The sequence below is a fragment of the Phocoena sinus genome, chromosome 2, assembly GCF_008692025.1.
Source record: "Phocoena sinus isolate mPhoSin1 chromosome 2, mPhoSin1.pri, whole genome shotgun sequence".
Lineage (NCBI taxonomy): Eukaryota > Metazoa > Chordata > Mammalia > Artiodactyla > Phocoenidae > Phocoena > Phocoena sinus.
In genome coordinates this window covers 14,788,155-14,805,740 of record NC_045764.1, presented here as the reverse complement: position 1 = coordinate 14,805,740, position 17,586 = coordinate 14,788,155, and the positions used below count along the sequence as shown (strand labels likewise).

The window sequence follows — 17,586 nt, the reverse complement described above, 5'->3', positions numbered from 1 at the left end:
TCTTGGAGGTATGTCTGCAGGGGTAAAACACTAATAATGATAATAATAATAGGAATTGACTTATGACCTGATATGTCCCATTGTGTGAGAGGTGGCTACTCTTATACAATCGATTTCAGAAAATTAATACAAAGAGAAATTAACCAACTCATATCTGGCTAGAATAACATTGACATAAGGAATACACAAGGACAAAAATATCATAGATTAACATCAGCTAGGAATATAGTTGCAAAATTTTGATAGAACATACAAGTGAATAAATCAAACAAAATATTAAAAATAGCATGACCAATTAACATGTATTCCAGAAAAAAATTTATATGCTTTTTTTCAAATAAATTTATTAATTTATTTTTGGCTGCGTTGCATCTTCATTGCTGCGCGTGGGCTTTCTCTAGTTGCGGCGAGCAGGGGCTCCTCTTCGTTGCGGTGCGCGGGCTTCTCATTGCGGTGGCTTCTCCTGTTGCGGAGCATGGGCTCTAGGTGCGCAGGCTTCAGTAGTTGTGGCTCGCGGGCTTTAGAGAGCAGGCTCAGTAGTTGCGGCGCATGGGCTTAGTTGCTCCGCGGCATGTGGGATCTTCCCGGACGAGGGCTCAAACCCGTGTCCCCTGCACTGGCAGGCGGATTCTTAACCACTGCGCCACCAGGGAAGTCCCTTATGTGCTTTTTATTAAGGTAATATAGCCAGTTTAAACGGCAAAGGGAAATGATGGACTTTCTTAATATCATAACTTAGTTTTGTTTATTGGTTTGTTTTAAAGAGTTGAGCTGGGGCCCATATACCGTTAATGGGCAAGTCCCACGCCCCACCTCCCCACACCAGGACCTTTTTTAATCTGTTTCCATTTGTTTGTACATCTAAGTGTTTTTTGAAGAAAATGGGAGAAGAAAGAAAAAGCTGATGTGAAACGGAGAAGGATGAAGTGACCGTCGTGGTGTAATGTTTGCCCCATCCCTTCCTTTGGACTCGTGCTTCTTTTTATAGCAGAGAGACACAGCCAGGAGAAAAAGACATCTGGTCACAAGAGAAACTCTTTTTTTCAAGGGAGCGATATTTAATTAGGCTTCACTCTAGCCTGGAAGAAAGAGCAGTCAGCACACACACACCTGTCTGCGCAAACAGCCTTACGATTTCCCATCCAGCTTCCTCAGCACCAGAGTCTTGGAAGGAAAGCAATGGCCTTCAACAGTGGATCCACATATCGTTGTCACCGGAAAGTACGTGTTCTGCTATGACTTAGTAAACTGTCAGTTTCATTTTTTAGGTTCCGTGGAGGTTTACAGCTGGGAGTGGTTCAGAAGAGATTCCCTAGCTAATGAAATATTTGAGATGCCTTGGAGAGAGGTTACATTTGGACAGGCAGAGATGGAATGACTTTCTGGAAAAGAGGAAATAATACAAGAAAAGGCACTGAGGGGGATTAGACAGGCTGTCCTTTAAGGAAGGAGTATGGTCTAGCCCAGCTGGAATAAAGACCCGGAGACAAAGGGTCTTTATGGAGATAAAGACCTGGCTGGTAAGGGTTTGAGATCGCCATTCAAGCATGTGCAAATTGTTATGCTGACAATAGATAGTCACTCTTGTTTTACGAGGAAGGAAATTACATAAAAGAGTGTAGCCGAAAAGTACTAATACTAAAGGCTCTTTCATAATCCAAGTGAAAAGAAATGAAGAGAGACCCGTAAGGATGCTGAATGTGGGAAGAGAAGGGGCAATTGTGATGCCATTATCAGGACTATTTAAGTCGGGAGGAGATGGATGGAGATCCTGGTGAGTCATAAATGGGAAGAGGTCTAGCAGGCATGTGGGACATGAACCTGCAGGTGAGGGGAAAGGGGGGAGGCAGACAGGTAGAGACGGAGGTTGGGGAGTTATTGATCCACACGTGGGGTTTTCTGCAGCTCAGTGCCAGGAGCCCTTCTCAGACCCAGGCTGATACTTCATTTCTGCTCTGCGGCGTCACCAAGCTCTTGGCCTCAGTTCCTCAGTCCTCAGGCAGAGAACACACTTTCTTCCACACACATTTTCTTTCCCCCTCGTACGGTCTATCCCCACTCTGTAGCCTACTGAGGAGTAGAACCCAGTCCCCGCACATACTCGCTTCTTTCCTCTGGGCTCCGGTTTTAAGATTTTCTTTCTAATTTTTGCAGGGAAGCAGACAGCCAACTGGGACTCAAAGTTCGCTGGGTTCTTACAGTGGGGATCCCTGGTCTATAGTTTCTGACATCCTCTGAAAAGGTCAACAGGACGCTTCCATGAGCCCTCAGCTCCACCCCTCCTTTCCTGAGTTTTGGCTTACGATACCCTCTTCCTCCCAGCAGCCCCAATAAAGGCTGGAACCCCTCATTTTGGCCTCCAGGTGAAACCTGGGCTGCAGGTGTTGGCAACTGGAAACTCTCCAGACTATATTTCCTGTCTAAGAACTGGTGTCCTCCTGTAGAAAGCGGCCCCCCACCCCCACACCAGCCTCACCCATCATGGCCTTTCCCACAGAAGCAAGCAGCCTCTTCCAGTAAGAGTCTACACATTTTATTTCTGAATCCCCCAAATTTCCAAAGTGAGAACTTCTCATTGTAGAACACAGAATTGCTGGAATTAAAACCACTTTCTTTACTCAAAATCCTGCTGTAGAATAGCTATACCCTGCAGCCTAACTCAGAAAACAGAGCTGTGTTTCAGTATTTCCCCCTGTGAAATTATTGTTGGGTTACTATTCCTGCTACTAAGGTAAAGAAATCGCCACAGTGCTATAGAGAATTCAGGTACAGTTCTTTTCCGTCTTACAGGATGAAGGCCTAAGATGAACCACATCTATCTACGAAATCTCTTAAACATGGTGTTCGTCTGTGGTCCTCCCAATGACAACCACACCATTTCCTGAACACTCACGGTGCTAACTCAATGCGGATTCTTCAGACTTCAGGAAAAATGTGGATGGGTGGAAGAAAATAAAAGTAGCCAGAATTTTTTGTGTTTTTGCTATTTTTTCTCTCCACTCACATACTGTATTGCTTTAAACTGGTCTATTCCACTGTATCTTGAGATACTAAAGCATAAAAAGTTTCCTTAGATATATTCATTCATATCTGTGACATTTCATCTGTTTCCAGTACAACACGTGGGTAAGTAAGATGCAGTGACTGTCAAGACTAACAGGTTTGTCTTCTGCTAAAATGAGTAATTTAATAGGCTCCCTTATGAAGGGTGACTTATAAAGCAGGTATTTATGCAGGGATGCACATTTTGTGCGTTTTCTTCAACATTTAAACTCATTGGATATGCTGGGCTTGTACTTTGTAGGAAAGTTTTAAAGGTTGTCAGAAATGAGAGGTGAAGGGAAGTTGAGGTTTTATCAACACCCTGGCATTATGGACACGAGGCTGAAGCACACAAGGCATCTGGGTCTAAATGAACTGAGAATCGGCCGTGGCGTTAATCCGAGGACCTTCTGCATGTGTGATTTGGGCACTCACAGACCTGAGTCTTGATGTGCAGGCCTGTAAAACTGGACCCCACCCAGAGGGTCATTTTGAGTCTCAAATGAAATAATGAAAAAGACAGACTTTTTTGTAACCTGTAACATACTGTGGAAAAGTAAGGTCATTCTACCATGGGGTCAGGATTTCACTTTGGTTCTCTTACCTCTGAATACACAAGCAGGCGTGGTTCTCTGGGTCCCTGATTGACAGCAATGCCAAATAGGCAAGTCACGATGTAGAGGTTCAGCTATTTTGCAATCATCCATGGAATTAAAAAGAAATACTACAGTGTGTGGGTGCCACCCAGATGGTGCCTGCAGCACCCAGGCACTCCCTTCCCCATCTACTGTGAGTGTAGCGGCTGGCAGCTCACGGCTGAGTCCTCTCCAGGAATTGCCCACATCAGCAGGAGACTGGCTTCCCTAGAGCAGCCTGCTTCTAAAGATCGCCCGTGTGCCCGCATAAAGGCCCCGCCCCTTGCCTCCTCTGGGGATAACCTGGAAGAGTCTTTCAGTTGGAGGACTCTGTGGGGTCAGTGGCGGCCCGTTTGGCAGGGGCATCATCACAATTCATGCTCTCCCCGTCCCATCCTCCTTCCCCTCCATCCCCTTGTGAGGACTGTTCCCAGGTGCACTGCCTAAAAAAGACTCCTGCTTGTAAATCTCCATCTCAGGAACTGGTGTCTTTTCAAAGCTCTCCACGTAATTCGGATATCCATCAGGGCTGGAAAGGGAAGCTTAACCTTTCCAAGCCCCAGTTTGTTCATCTGACAATTGGAATAATAACTCCTTTAGAGAGTTTTGTTAGGAGAGATTTATAATGTGATAACACAATAGCCACAACATTGTAGATGCTCAGTGACTGTTGGTTGTGGTTTTCTTTGTAGCCAATCCCGCAGAACAAAGTTTACAATCCTGTGTGATCGGGCCTTAGGTAGGTGTGCTCTAATTAGATCTCCAGACAAAGACAATAATAAAAATAATATTTAATTCTAGAAAGGTGTAAGAGTAATTTATTTGGGTATCAGATACCAAACAAGAGATAGTGAGAAGGCTATTGCATGAACTGAAGGAAACACGATGTTTGTTACAGAGAGATTTTTGTAAGAAAAGAACTCATACCCACCAAGTTTATTGTTGAACATTGTTTGAAAAAATGATGACTAACGTTTATAGCTAACATGAGAGCATAATATATTTGGTGCGTGTTGGCTCAAGTCTTAGGGATGATTAAAAGATCAAAAAGAGTAACTAGGAAGGTAAAGTAGAAACTTTGGGGAGAACTCGTATTTGCTCTTCGTGTAATTTAAAAAATTGACATTATTTTATAGGAAATGGTGACCAGCTTTTCTCATCTAGAAGAGGAGAAAACTATCTAAATCTCTTGGATTTCATTTGGGAGGTGGGAGTTGTGTGGAAAGGCACACAGCTCTTAAAATTTTTCATTTTCCTGCTTAGGTACTTTTTAAAAAAGGGTCAAGGTACCCTTACCTTCTGTACAAAAAGATACTCATCAAAAGAATCTGTTGGATTATCCAAAGAAAAGTCATTTCTGCATCTTAAGTAGGATTGGATGGGACAGGATACTGTCAGGATTAATAAAGAAAAATCATGCAACTCGTCCCCCAGTAATCCAGATTGGTTTAAGAGCTTTAAGTTGCTTAATTCAGAATTTTTTCCCCTCAAGAATTTATAAATGATTATCAGACTTTGATCAGAGCAAAACTCAGCTATGAGAACTAGGTTGTTTGCACTAAGGTTTGTCACTAATTTAAAAAGAAAATCAGATAAACTAGCTAATTTTCATATGATTTCCCACTTGTATTTACCAGTTGTAACTCAGTCTCCTAGATCTTTGCAACTCGTAGCAACAAAATAAGATCACAGTTAATATCTTTTGTAACTCTTTTTAAAAATTTAAAATCCTTCAGATATATAGGTAAGTATATAGAGAGGCTGATTTAATGAAGGCTTTTATACACGACACCTTATTTTATAAATTCTTGATAATTTTACCACATTTATCTCAGATTATTTTAAGCAATAAAATATTATGAGGTATTTGAAAACCCTCTCTACATCCCACTATAATCCCATTCTCTGTCTTCCCTTCTATTATCCTGGATTTGCATTTATCATTACAGTAATTATTTTTACAATTTTCATATATATATGCAAATAATGATTGAAAAATATAGTATTTTTTCTTATAAATATCACATTTCAACATGCTTTTTCTGGTTAAATATTAAGTTTTTAAGATTTATCTAAAGTGAGATGTGTAAATTTAATTCATTTGTTTACCCGCTATACAGTATTTCTTTATATGATAGATAACAATGTATTCATCCACAGTCCTGTCTTTGATAAGCTAGTAGCTATTTCTAATTTTTCTCTATTATAAAGATCTACTGTGCCCTGGATGAGGGCTTCTCTGTGGTCTATACCAAGAGTGAAACAGTTGGGTCCCAGGGCCACAAACACCTTCAGTTTCGCTCAGTATTTCTAATTTGCTCTTAACAGTGGTTTATAATATTGCATTCTCTCCAGTGCTGTACAAGAATTCCAGTTCCTCACAATCTGATCCTCACTTAGTATTACAGATTTTTAAACTCTGCTAATCTGGTGATAATAAAATTCTCCTTCCTTCCCTTCTATCAGCGCTAAAGGTTCTTTCCTATGTGAGTGAATTGTAGGGTCTTGAAATTTTCACATTTTGAGTGTACCTCATAACAGAAATAAAAGTCAAGGGGCTTCCCTGGTGGCGCAGTGGTTGAGAGTCCGCCCCTACCGATGCAGGGGATGCGGGTTCGTGCCCTGGTCCGGGAGGATCCCACATGCCGCGCGCGGAGCTGCTGGGCCTGTGAGCTATGGCCGCTGGGCCTGCGCGTCCGGAGCCTGTGCTCCGCAGCGGGAGAGGCCACAGCGGTGAGAGGCCTGCGTACCGCAAAAAAAAAAACAAAAAACAAACAAACAAACGAAAGTCAAGTCCCCTTTCTTTTAAATTCCATCATGAACTCCATTTTTTTTTTCTTTTTGTCAATTGTAGTTTAATTTCTAACTAGTACAGATTTGCCAGATACAATGAGTTCAAACCTTAGTTCCATCAATTATTAGTTGTGTTACCTTGGGCGGGTCACCTCAACTTCTCTTTGCCACATTTTCTTTGATTATAAAGTGTAACCTTCGTAAGCTTTGTGGTCCCTCTGCCTTAACATCCTACGTGTCATGATTTTCCACACTGGTGGTATTCTCTTGTACATTTTGTTTCCAGTTTTATTGCAATATAATTGGCTAAAACATTGTGTTACTTTAACCCATACATCATAATGATTTGATATATGTAGATATTGCAAAAAGATCACCACAGTAAGTTAACAGCCATCACCTCACATAGTTACGTTTTTTTTCTCCCTGTGTTAGGAACTTTCATGATCTACTCTCTCAGCAACTCCATAATTACTTTAAATGGATGAGTGGCTTGGATTCCAGGTTTCCAAAGATAGATGCTCAAATCCCAGTGCATTAGCCTGAAAGGTTTCCTCTCCTCACTAATGTGTGGACACAGACACAGGGGCTCCGAGGGAGGAAAATGGTGCCTGGAACCCTTGAGCTAAGTAATGTCTGGGAAATGCTCCATCATTCCGAACTCAGCGATGGGAACAATATCCCGGGAGCATGTGATTTGAAGGAGGAGCTTGGAATCCTGCCCCTCAACCTTAGACTTCTACTTTATAATCCAGGACTCTTCCTTGAAGACAGAGCAGCGCATTACCAGTGAGAAGATGGAAAGCATCATGGTTGCAGGTGCCTACTTTATCATTAAAGTAGGTTCACAGTCTAGTTTTCATCACATACTCCGTATGTTACCAAAACTCTTTGAGGTTTAGTTTCTTAGTCAGTATAATATATTTACTATTAAAACAATGTTTATTTTAGTCTGGCAATAATACTCACTTCATAGGCTTATTGAAATGTTTAAACAAAAGGTGTTTAAACCCCTTGGCATAGATTCAAACATGTCATAGTACTTACTAGTACCTCTATTTATAGTATATATTATTTAATTACTGTTGACATGTTTCTTTTACTCACTACATGGGGAGTGCCTTAAATACAGAACATTTGTCCTGCTCTACTGTCCCTTCGGGGTCAAGTTTAAAGACCATACATAGTAGACACTCAGAAATGTTTTGCATTAATAATCAAGGTGGCACTTTAGGAATATTAATCTAGTGGAGTCACATGATAGATCCGAAAGTAGAAAGCCTAAGAGATTGGCTAAGACAGTGGCCCCCAACATTTTTGGCACCAGAGACCAGTCCCGTGGAAGACAATTTTTCTACTGACTGGGGGAGGAGGGGGCGGGGGAGGATGGTTTCAGGATGATTCAAGCACATTACATTTATTGTGCAGTTTATTTCTATTATTATTACATTGTAATATATAATGAAATAATTATACAAGTCACCATAATGCTGTCAGGAGGTGGAGCTCAGGCGGTAATGCGAGCGACAGGGAGCGGCTGTAAATACAGATGAAGCTTCGCTCGCCCGCTGCTCACCTTCTGCTGTGAAGCCCAGTTCCTAATGGGGACCAGGTTGGGGACCCCTGGGCTACAAAATCTTTACAATACGAGGAAATTTAATGGGAATGTGTGATCAGAAATGACGATAAGGATAAATAGGGGTTAAAGACTTAACCTTGGTCTCTGAGGGAGCCAGTTTCTGTCTAAAGGGTGCCATGTTTTCCTGGTAGAGCCCTGGATTTGGTCTTTGCTCAAAAGCCGCTTACTTTGAGAATTTTTTCCTGGGTGAGAATGGGGATGAGAACAGTTTACTTTTGAACACAAAAGTCCTGGTTTCTTTATGTTTCCCCTAAATTCAGGTTGAAATTTAACAGCACTTTTCAAAGCTCCTTTCTCTCTTTGCATATTTTATCACATGTAGATAAAAGAAACTAGCTAGATCTTTGAACATTCTATCTGGAAATCTCCTTATCTGGATCCACAGGTTCATTAGATACATGTTCTGTTTTCCACACTCTGCAGGTGACAGTTTTTCTTTTCTTGTCCCTACGACGGAATACAGGTCATCGTTTCTCCAGCACTTTCCTCACTGTCCTTCCAGTCCTCCCAACTGTCTCCTGAGGCACTTCCAGCTTCCACCTGCTACCTGGTCCCAACACTGATACTACATGTTTTAGTATTTGGTTATGGCTGCATCCTGCCTGGTAACAAATTCTGTTCCAGATAGACTGCAAGTACACCAAGAGATAGACTATGGGAACTGCCAGCCTCTTAAAGTCCAGACCCAGAAACCTTGCAACATTGCACGGATCAAGCTTCCCCAGATGGAAGGGGTTTCCATAGCTGCCACCTCTCTATGGGAGTGGTGTCAAATAAAGGGGAGACATCTTTAATCTATCACAGATGGGGAAGGATGAAGGGGGAGCAGGTTTGAAGATGAAAGTTCAATTCAGCGTCTGAAATTGAGAGAGACAAGTTAATATTTCAAATAGATGCAGCAACATGGATGGGCCTAGAGATTATCATAATAAGTGAAGGCAGACAGAAAAAGACAAATATTACATGATATCAATTATACATGGAGTCTAAAAAATGCACTTATTTACAAAACAGAAGCAGATGCACTGACATAGAAAACAAACTTATGGTTACCAAAGGGGAAGGAGGGGAGGGCTAAATTGGGAGATTGGGATTGACATATACACACTACTGTATATAAAATAGATAAACAACAAGGATTTACTGTATAGCACAGGGAACTATATTCACTGTCTTGTAATAAACAATAATGGAAAAAAATGTTTTAAAGGATACGGGTATATACGTATATGTAATGTATAACGGAATCACTTTGCTGTACACCTGAAACTAACCCAATATTGTAAATCGACTAGACGTCAATCAAAAAAAAATTTCAAATAGACACTTGGATATGACTGTGGACCCCCAAACAGAGCTCTGAGCTTGGTTGATAAACCTGGGAGCTATGAAAATGAACAGTATTACCCCCAAAGAGAGGGTGAAGCAAGAAGAGGAGAAGGCTCAACGCTAACGACCGAGAAGCTCCAGGTGGGGCAGTTCGCGATATAGGAGAGGGAGACTGCGCCGAAGGACAGGAAGGAAACCAGGCCAGTGTGGAGTTTACAGAAGCCAGAGAAGAGAACACGTGAAGAAAGCCAGAGTGCTCAAAGGATGTGTGTGCTCTTCCTCCTCAGGCACCCCTCCAGCTCCACTGAACGGACCACATTCTAGAACAAAAAACAACAACATACTCTCCTACTGGGTTAAAATGACCAGCAGGGTTTCAGCCAGACTCTGAAATTTGCTTTTGTGCAAGTCAGAAAATATTTAAATAATGTGAATTTCCAAGGGGAGAAAATTTAAAAACCGAATAAACTTGACAGCCATGACACTTAGAGGCTGAGCAGAATATATTCGTAATAGGAACAATACGAGGTCCAAGAGAAAAAGAGCATAAAACCAACAGCGTGTCTGCAAACTGTCCCTGTACACAAGAATCAGACATTTTGCCATTTCACCCACTTTTGTTTTTGTTTGCTTGGTTGGGTTTTTTTGCGGTACGCGGGCCTCTCACTGTTGTGGCCTCTCCCGTTGCGGAGCACACTCTCCGGACACGCAGGCTCAGCGGCCATGGCTCACGGGCCCAGCCCCTCTGCGGCACGTGGGATCTTCCCGGACCGGGGCACGAACCCGTGTCCCCTGCATCGGCAGGCGGACTCTCAACCACTGCGCCACCAGGGAAGCCCACCCACTTGTTTTTAAGGAGAAGGACAGTCTTCTGGGAAAATTAAGAAGATATGGTATATCTTCTCACTAAGTATAGATCATGTAAGAATGCTGTTGACAAGTAGAAATTTCCTTTCTACTTCATGAAAGTGATTTTTGTAAACGATGGCCACCCGGTTGGTATTGCAGGACAAGTACAAGCTGGCTTGCACTTATTAGAAGTGAACACTGCAATTTGTTTAAAATATTCTTCCATCCTAGGACAACTTATTCATCCTCAGACCAGCTCTTGTCCACTCGGGATGTCAGGACTTCACGTCACCTCCTCCCTGGTCTCCTCTCTTTCAATGGACACAAAGCACCAAACATAAAACAAGAACATCTACAGTCTTTGCCCTTTAAGAGGCCCTGGAACCCTCTCTATGGATGGTTGCAGGCTATGGAAGGAACTTATAATACACGACATGAACTGTTTCATCAACGTCCTTGGGAGTGTGAGGGTTCATCTCTTGTGGGGAGGTAACCATAAAGCCACTTTTATATGGATATTTCCAAATTCCCGAAGCTCTGGAGAAAATGCCATCAACATAAAATCCTCCATGTTTAATATAAAAAGCCAACCCAAAACTTTGCTGTCATACCTGTCAGGGCAGGTGTCACTTCCTTCAGGTTGGTTGTCTCTGAAATATCCTAAGAAGGATTGTAAAGTCCTGAGAGCAATTAAGTGTAAAAATGCAGAGAAAATGGCTAAAAGTATTCAGAGAGAGGTGAAATGTAAAAGATTCTAGGAAGGTGCTGGGAAACTGCACAAGTTTTTCCACAAGCTTGATTTGAATTTCGGAAAAATCTTCTAGCTGCCCAGAGTTTATGCAAATCCAAGTTCTGAATGTTTTTGAAGTCTACCCTATTAATTGTAATATATAATGGAAAAAACTAATTATCTTGGAACTGTGCAGCTGCATGCAACCTTCAGATTAATATCAGAGTTCAAAGACAGAAGCAGATGTGTAAAGCAGAAGTGATGCCAGATATGTACTTTGGAGCATTCGGAAATATTTGGTTTGATGAAAGAGTCTTATTCAATAATAATTTTCCATCTCTCAACCATGGCGATGGGATTAATATATATTAGTCTGTCAAATAGGTTGCTGTTTTCCATCGTATTTGTTATTTTTCCATTTGGGGCTTAATAGACAGGAAATTGCAGCTTTTTCAGAGCTTGTGTAGATTTTGTAAATCCCAAGTGGAAGATACTCAGGAAAACAAATCCAAATAAGTTACCTCTGCTATTGTCAATTGAGATTTATTATTCTCCTTTTAGCAGAACTGAGAATCACGCTACACAATTCAATTTGCTGGAATTTGTCTGCTAATTTTTCAGCTAAATAGCTGAGATTTGGACACAAATTTTTAAGACAGCAAATGTTTGTTGGCACCATGCTTTAAGCAACTTTTCTAAATGCCTTGGGAAGCCAGCCCAGATTTTGGGGGCTTGGAAAAGCCCAAAGTCAAAGATGCTGAATAACCACAGTGACTCTGAAAGAGGCCTAGCTTTTTGACACTGGCTTATCTTTACTGAAATCCAGCCTTTGATCAGAAGAGTATAAAACTATTTCACTTGGAAATGACTTAGTTAAAACTGTCCACAGCAAAGATGAATGGAAGAAAATACAGCAAAATGTAAAGAGTTGTCATGTGTGGGTGGGAGGACTATGTGTGTCTTTCGATTCTTCTTCCAATTTTTCTTCCTTTTTCTAAATTTTCTGCAATGGGAATGGAATGGTGTTTAATGGAGATAAAACTAAGTATTTTTAAATGTTCTAATTAAAGGTTACCTCACATCTAACAGGTTTCCAGCTCCTTTATAAAGTGAACACATTAGCTTAATAAGTGGCTAGAATTTATAAGTGAATTTTTAAATTCTCTAGTCCTCCTGGAAATGTATATTTATTGATAGAGAACAGGGAAACCTACGTCCCCTGACCTCCAGTATTTGTGGAGTATGAGCTTTCTCTATTTTCATATACCAATCAATAATATGATTTTTTTTTCTTTATCTTACAACCTGAAAACATGGTACAGAGTTAGTGACTTGTTTTCCTTCACAAGAATCAACCATCACTACGTCTTGGCAGATTAAGATACCAAATTGTAGGGTAACGAATTATGAAGGGTTAGATCCAGGACAGTCATCAGGGGAGAGGCAAGGCTGATCTTCCTGGACTCAGTCTAATCCAGATGTTACCACCATAGAATGAGCCAGTGGAGGAGACACGAGAGAAGATACAAACTCTAGTCTGGAAAAGCAGCGTCCACCATCAGTAGCAGAAGTGAGGGAAAGGAGAACGGATCCTCAGTAACTCTGCAACCAAAAGCCAAAATAATGGGCCAACTTCTGGACTTTCTCCCTGGTACAAAGGACGGTGTGACTGCAGAGGCTCAGTGCCTGTATCTGCTGCCACTGCGTCAACAAGTGCTGAGAAAACAAAGCCTGGTCGTTAATCCATCTGCCATATTTGGAAGCCCCTCCTCTATGCTAAGCATTGTGCTAAATGTTTCACATTCCTTATCTCATTTAGGACTCACAACTCTACAGCAGGTGCTGTGATCCTGCTTTTCCAGGAAAACCTGAAGCTCAGGGTGGTAAACAAACTTCTCAAGATCACACATCTAGGAAATGGCAGAGCTGGAGTCTGAACCCAAGTTTGTATAACTTCAAAGCCAGTTCCCTTCAGTGTCATGATGCATTTCTCCTAACATCAGTTTCACACAGTGACATGTCTGGCTCTCAGCAACTTCATAACATCATCACGTGGGTTCTCACAGCAGCACTGTGATGTAGGCGAAGGTATCACTTCTCTCCTAGACATAAAACACAATGAGCAGAGGGATAGAGTGCCTCGTTCAAGGCCACAAACCTAGAAACAGCAGAAATGGGGCTCCAGCCTAGGATCCTGGTCTTTTCTTTTCCTTTTAGTCCATAACGCATAGTCTGCGATTTCTCATTTCACCAGTAAAATGTCTTTGTGTAGCAGTGAAAGCCATACGTTTTCTACCAACTGAACAGGAAGAATAATAACCTAGGCAGAACATAGGATGTTAATAATCTTGCCAGGACTTGGGATTAACCTCTCCCTCTAAAAGAGACAAAATATACAAACTCTGACTAGCGTAATGAGTTAGATTTGCATCTTATCCTGAGTATGGATTTCATTAGTTACTTCATCTATGGCTTTTCTATGAAAATCTGGAGCCTGTATTTTATGAGCAACAAAGTCCTGCTAGATGCCTGTGATGAATTCCTTTTTAGCTTTAAATACCACCATCAGGATGACAGAAGTCCTATTCAATGATTAACTGCAACATATTTTCTACATGTTTGAACCCAAGTACTTTTTAATTGGATGCTCTCTCCTTCAGACCTGCTTTGAAGTTCTCCATTGACCAGTTATTGCCACAATAAGGCTGGAAGACAACCCCTCCAAAAACAGAGTGGCTTATAGCAACATGCTGTTATTCTCACGCTCTGAAATCGGCAGATTGGCTGTGGTTCTGTGGCTCCAGGGTGGGCTCGGCTGGGCAGCTCTGCTTTCGACTGTGGCTTGGCTGATCTGGGTACCAGGTCAGTCTCCAAGGGTTAGGTTCAGATCTATACCGTGTAGGTTTACTCTGGAGACAAGGCTAGAGGGGCAGCTGATCCTGAAATTCAGAAGGCCCTCCAGAGAGCAGTTAAGCCATGTCTGAATGTGTCAAATGTTACCAGGATGGGTCTGTAAGGATTCCTGGGAGGCTTGGGTTTTGAAATATAAAAATGCCGGTAGGGCTTTCCTGGTGGTGCAGTGGTTGAGAGTCTGCCTGCCGATGCAGGGGACACGGGTTCGTGCCCCGGTCCGGGAAGATCCCACATGCCGCGGAGCGGCTGGGCCCGTGAGCCATGGCCGCTAAGCCTGCGCGTCCGGAGCCTGTGCTCCGCAACAGGAGAGGCCACAACAGTGAGAGGCACGCGTACTGCAAAAAAAAAAAAAAAAAAAAAAAAAGCCTGCAATAGTGCCTTGACCACATCATCCTTTTGATGGGGGCAGTTGGGGAGATGCAATATCCCCACAGCCATAAAGTGCCCCTCCACTATCTCCAAGCTACAGCACACTTTTGGACTATGGGATGGAATAGCTACATAACACAGAGCTAAACAACAAATAGGTTTGGGTGATAAAGTATAATATACATGGTTACATCAAACCTAGAGCTGAACCCAGGCTTATGACAAATATCAAAACAGTAAGTGAGGGCTTCCCTGGTGGCGCAGTGGTTGAGAGTCCACCTGCCGATGCAGGGGACACGGGTTCGTGCCCCGGTCTGGGAAGATCCCACATGCCGCGGAGCTGCTGGCCCCGTGAGCCATAGCCGCTGAGCCTGCGCGTCCGGAGCCTGTGCTCCGCAGCGGGAGAGGCCGCAACGTTGAGAGACCCGCGTACCGCAAAACAAACAAACAAACAAACAAACAAAACACAGTAAGTGAAAAGGACTACACTCTCCTTTTTTGCCCTAAAATTTTAATTTCCGGGGAGGGAGTCATGAGCATCTGAGGCATCCATAGACAGAAAAATTTAATGAATAAAATATTGTCAACTTGGTTCCCTATTTCCAAACTGATTAGAATGGCAGAGACAAAAATGATTGTTAGTGACTTTTTCCCCCACATTGCAATACCCTGCTGTGATTATGTTTTATTTTGCATAATGAAAGGATAGCACCTACTCAAGTGGCTTAAGTTTACACTTGCCTGTTTCAAATATCGGCATTCATAATTTATGGTCAGCTGATTTATACTACTTCATTTGAGTAGACAGAAAATGCTTCTCATTAAAAATAAATTCCTAACACATGAAAATTTTATCTTTTATTTTTCCATGTTGAGTTTTTCATAGTCATTGGATAAATGTTGCTGCAAAATCTAATTTTAAATTCTGATACATTTTTATGTCCTTATATTAAATTCTGAACACATATCCTATGTCTGGGAATACTATGACATAAAAAGCTGAAACACAAAGTGAAGCTATTGCAGATGTCTAACAAGAGAAAACGGACATACAAATACCCTTGTAAATCTCAGTAAATTATAATTCAATTTTGCTCCAGATTTAAAAACCTTGCTTGTTGGTTTGAGTGGGGGTATACTTGCCCCACTTAGCACTGTCCACTTCCCATGAAAAGCAATCCTGTTATCTATCTTCTTTGACCCCTTTGGATGCACAGTTGTGGTGGAGCCACTATTCCAATTTTGTGCCCTGAGACAATGCTTCCTTCTGCACTTTCTCAGTTTATCCCACATACACCATGGACATGCACCCCAAGGCTTTACAACATCCCCTGGCTTCCAGGAAGATATAGACTGACCTGGGTTTAGCCATCCCAGGAAGGTTCTGGTTTGCTGGGAGGGGATTCTAAGAGTCGGGACATCATCACAGATACTGGCCAAGCAGAGCTGTTGGCTTTAATTGTCACTTTCAATCAGATCACCTTTAATTTTATGTGTCTTTATATGAGAGTTCCATATACCAACTCATTTGAAAACAAGGTTCTCCCTTTCTTAAGTTCCTTATAAGCACTGTCTTATAACCAGCTCGGAAAATAGGAGGCAATAATAACATTCTCTGATGTGCTTTTCATTGAGTCCTAGGAAAGCTTACTTTCCACATCTATCTGTATATAAATATGCAGATAGGGTGCTCAGTGACCTGCTAGCAGTCACTCAGTTTGTGTCCTTCTTGAGTCAAAATTTTTAACTGCAGGAATTTTGTAAGAGGCAAACTGGTGATTGAGGAGATCACATCATTTCATCTATTAGTGTCTGCCCATAAGCTCACCCTGCAATCTTCCATGCACTTTTGAAAAGCACCAAGAGAACAGCATTGCCACCAATGCTGATGGGTATCTCACAGGTATAGGGAAAGATTCCGCAAATGCCTTTTCTTCCTATTTACACCTTTATGAGCCTTTATACAATTTTAGTAGGCATTTATTTGTATACGTTTATGGTGTCCAAGAACATGTTTAATCATTGTTCTTTAATATTCTCTGTAAAAGGAAAGCCTCCTCTGTTGTAGCACACAGAGGAAAGTGATAAGTAAAAGTACCTTCTATCCGTGGAGACCTTGATTTCTCAAAGAGCTTTTATGTTGATTAATTCACGTAATATTCACAAACACTTTGGCATGAATATAATACTACTAAAACAAAGGACATTGTGAAAAGTACTGGTTTTAAAGCAGATGACTCCAAGAATCACCTGTTCTCTCTTTTAACCATCAGCTGGTTAGTTATCTTCATCACAGGCCAGCCTGGTTCCAACTGCCCGACTGTGAGGTTAGCCATAGGGTCTCTGACCATTTGTCTTTTGTTCTTCTTGAGAAGATTTTTTTTTTTTTTAAGGCAGATAAAGGCTTGTTTTTTATTGAATGAGTGGTCTATCTAATTGCTGAGGCCACTATGTACAGAGAAGAGAGGGAGAACTTTATTTCTTGGTCTCTTCCTTCTTGGACAGAGTCTTGATGATTTCTTCCTCCTTGGCCTGGAGCCGGTCTTCATGGTCCTTGTGGGCTTCCTTGGTCTTAGACCCGCGGGCCCCAGCCTGGTCCGTCAGAAGCTTCTCGCAAGCCTTGGCTGCCTTCAGCTTGTGGATCTGTTCCATGAGAATCCACTTGTTTTTGAACACGTTACCCTTCACTTTCAGGTATAGGCTGATACCTGTGATACCTGTGCTGGTCAATCTTCTTAGATTCACGGTATCTTCTGAGCAGCCGGCAGCCAGGTTAACTTTTAGGGCATTAGAGCACTGGCAGTACCCTTTTGCTTACCTATGTCCATATGCCTGTCCTTCCTGTGGCCCAAGGTGTTTTTCCGGCATTGAGCCTGGGAATGGACCATCACAGGCTTCCTGATGATGAGCCCATCTTTGATCAGTTTCCGGATCTGCTGACGGGAGTTGGCATTGGTGATTTCCTTAGTCTCATTGGGGTCCAACCAGACCTTCTTTTTGCCACAGAGGAGGACACTGGAGGCAAGCCTCTTCTGAAGCCTGAGCATACTCGTGGCGGCAGCCGCAGTTGGTGAAAGGCAAGAAGATTTTAGATAAGTTGGGAATCAAATAAAATGCCATTTCTTTTACTAATTGTCCTTCATGTAAGTTGAAGTTGCCATAACTGAATTGGCTGAATCTCTAAATCCCCCTGTGACCTTTTATCTGCTCTTTAAAGTTGGTTCTGTAGTTTAGTTTTTAAAGAGGTATTATCAGTTACTGAGCCCTTACCGCTCACCCTTGAGGTC

At 42.0% G+C, this 17,586-nt stretch overlaps 1 pseudogene; it reads right to left on the bottom strand.

Annotated features, from left to right (window-relative positions):
* Positions 1–16,704: 16,704 nt before the first annotated feature.
* On the bottom strand, positions 16,705–17,358 carry LOC116749354 (annotated as a pseudogene).
* Positions 17,359–17,586: the final 228 nt, after the last annotated feature.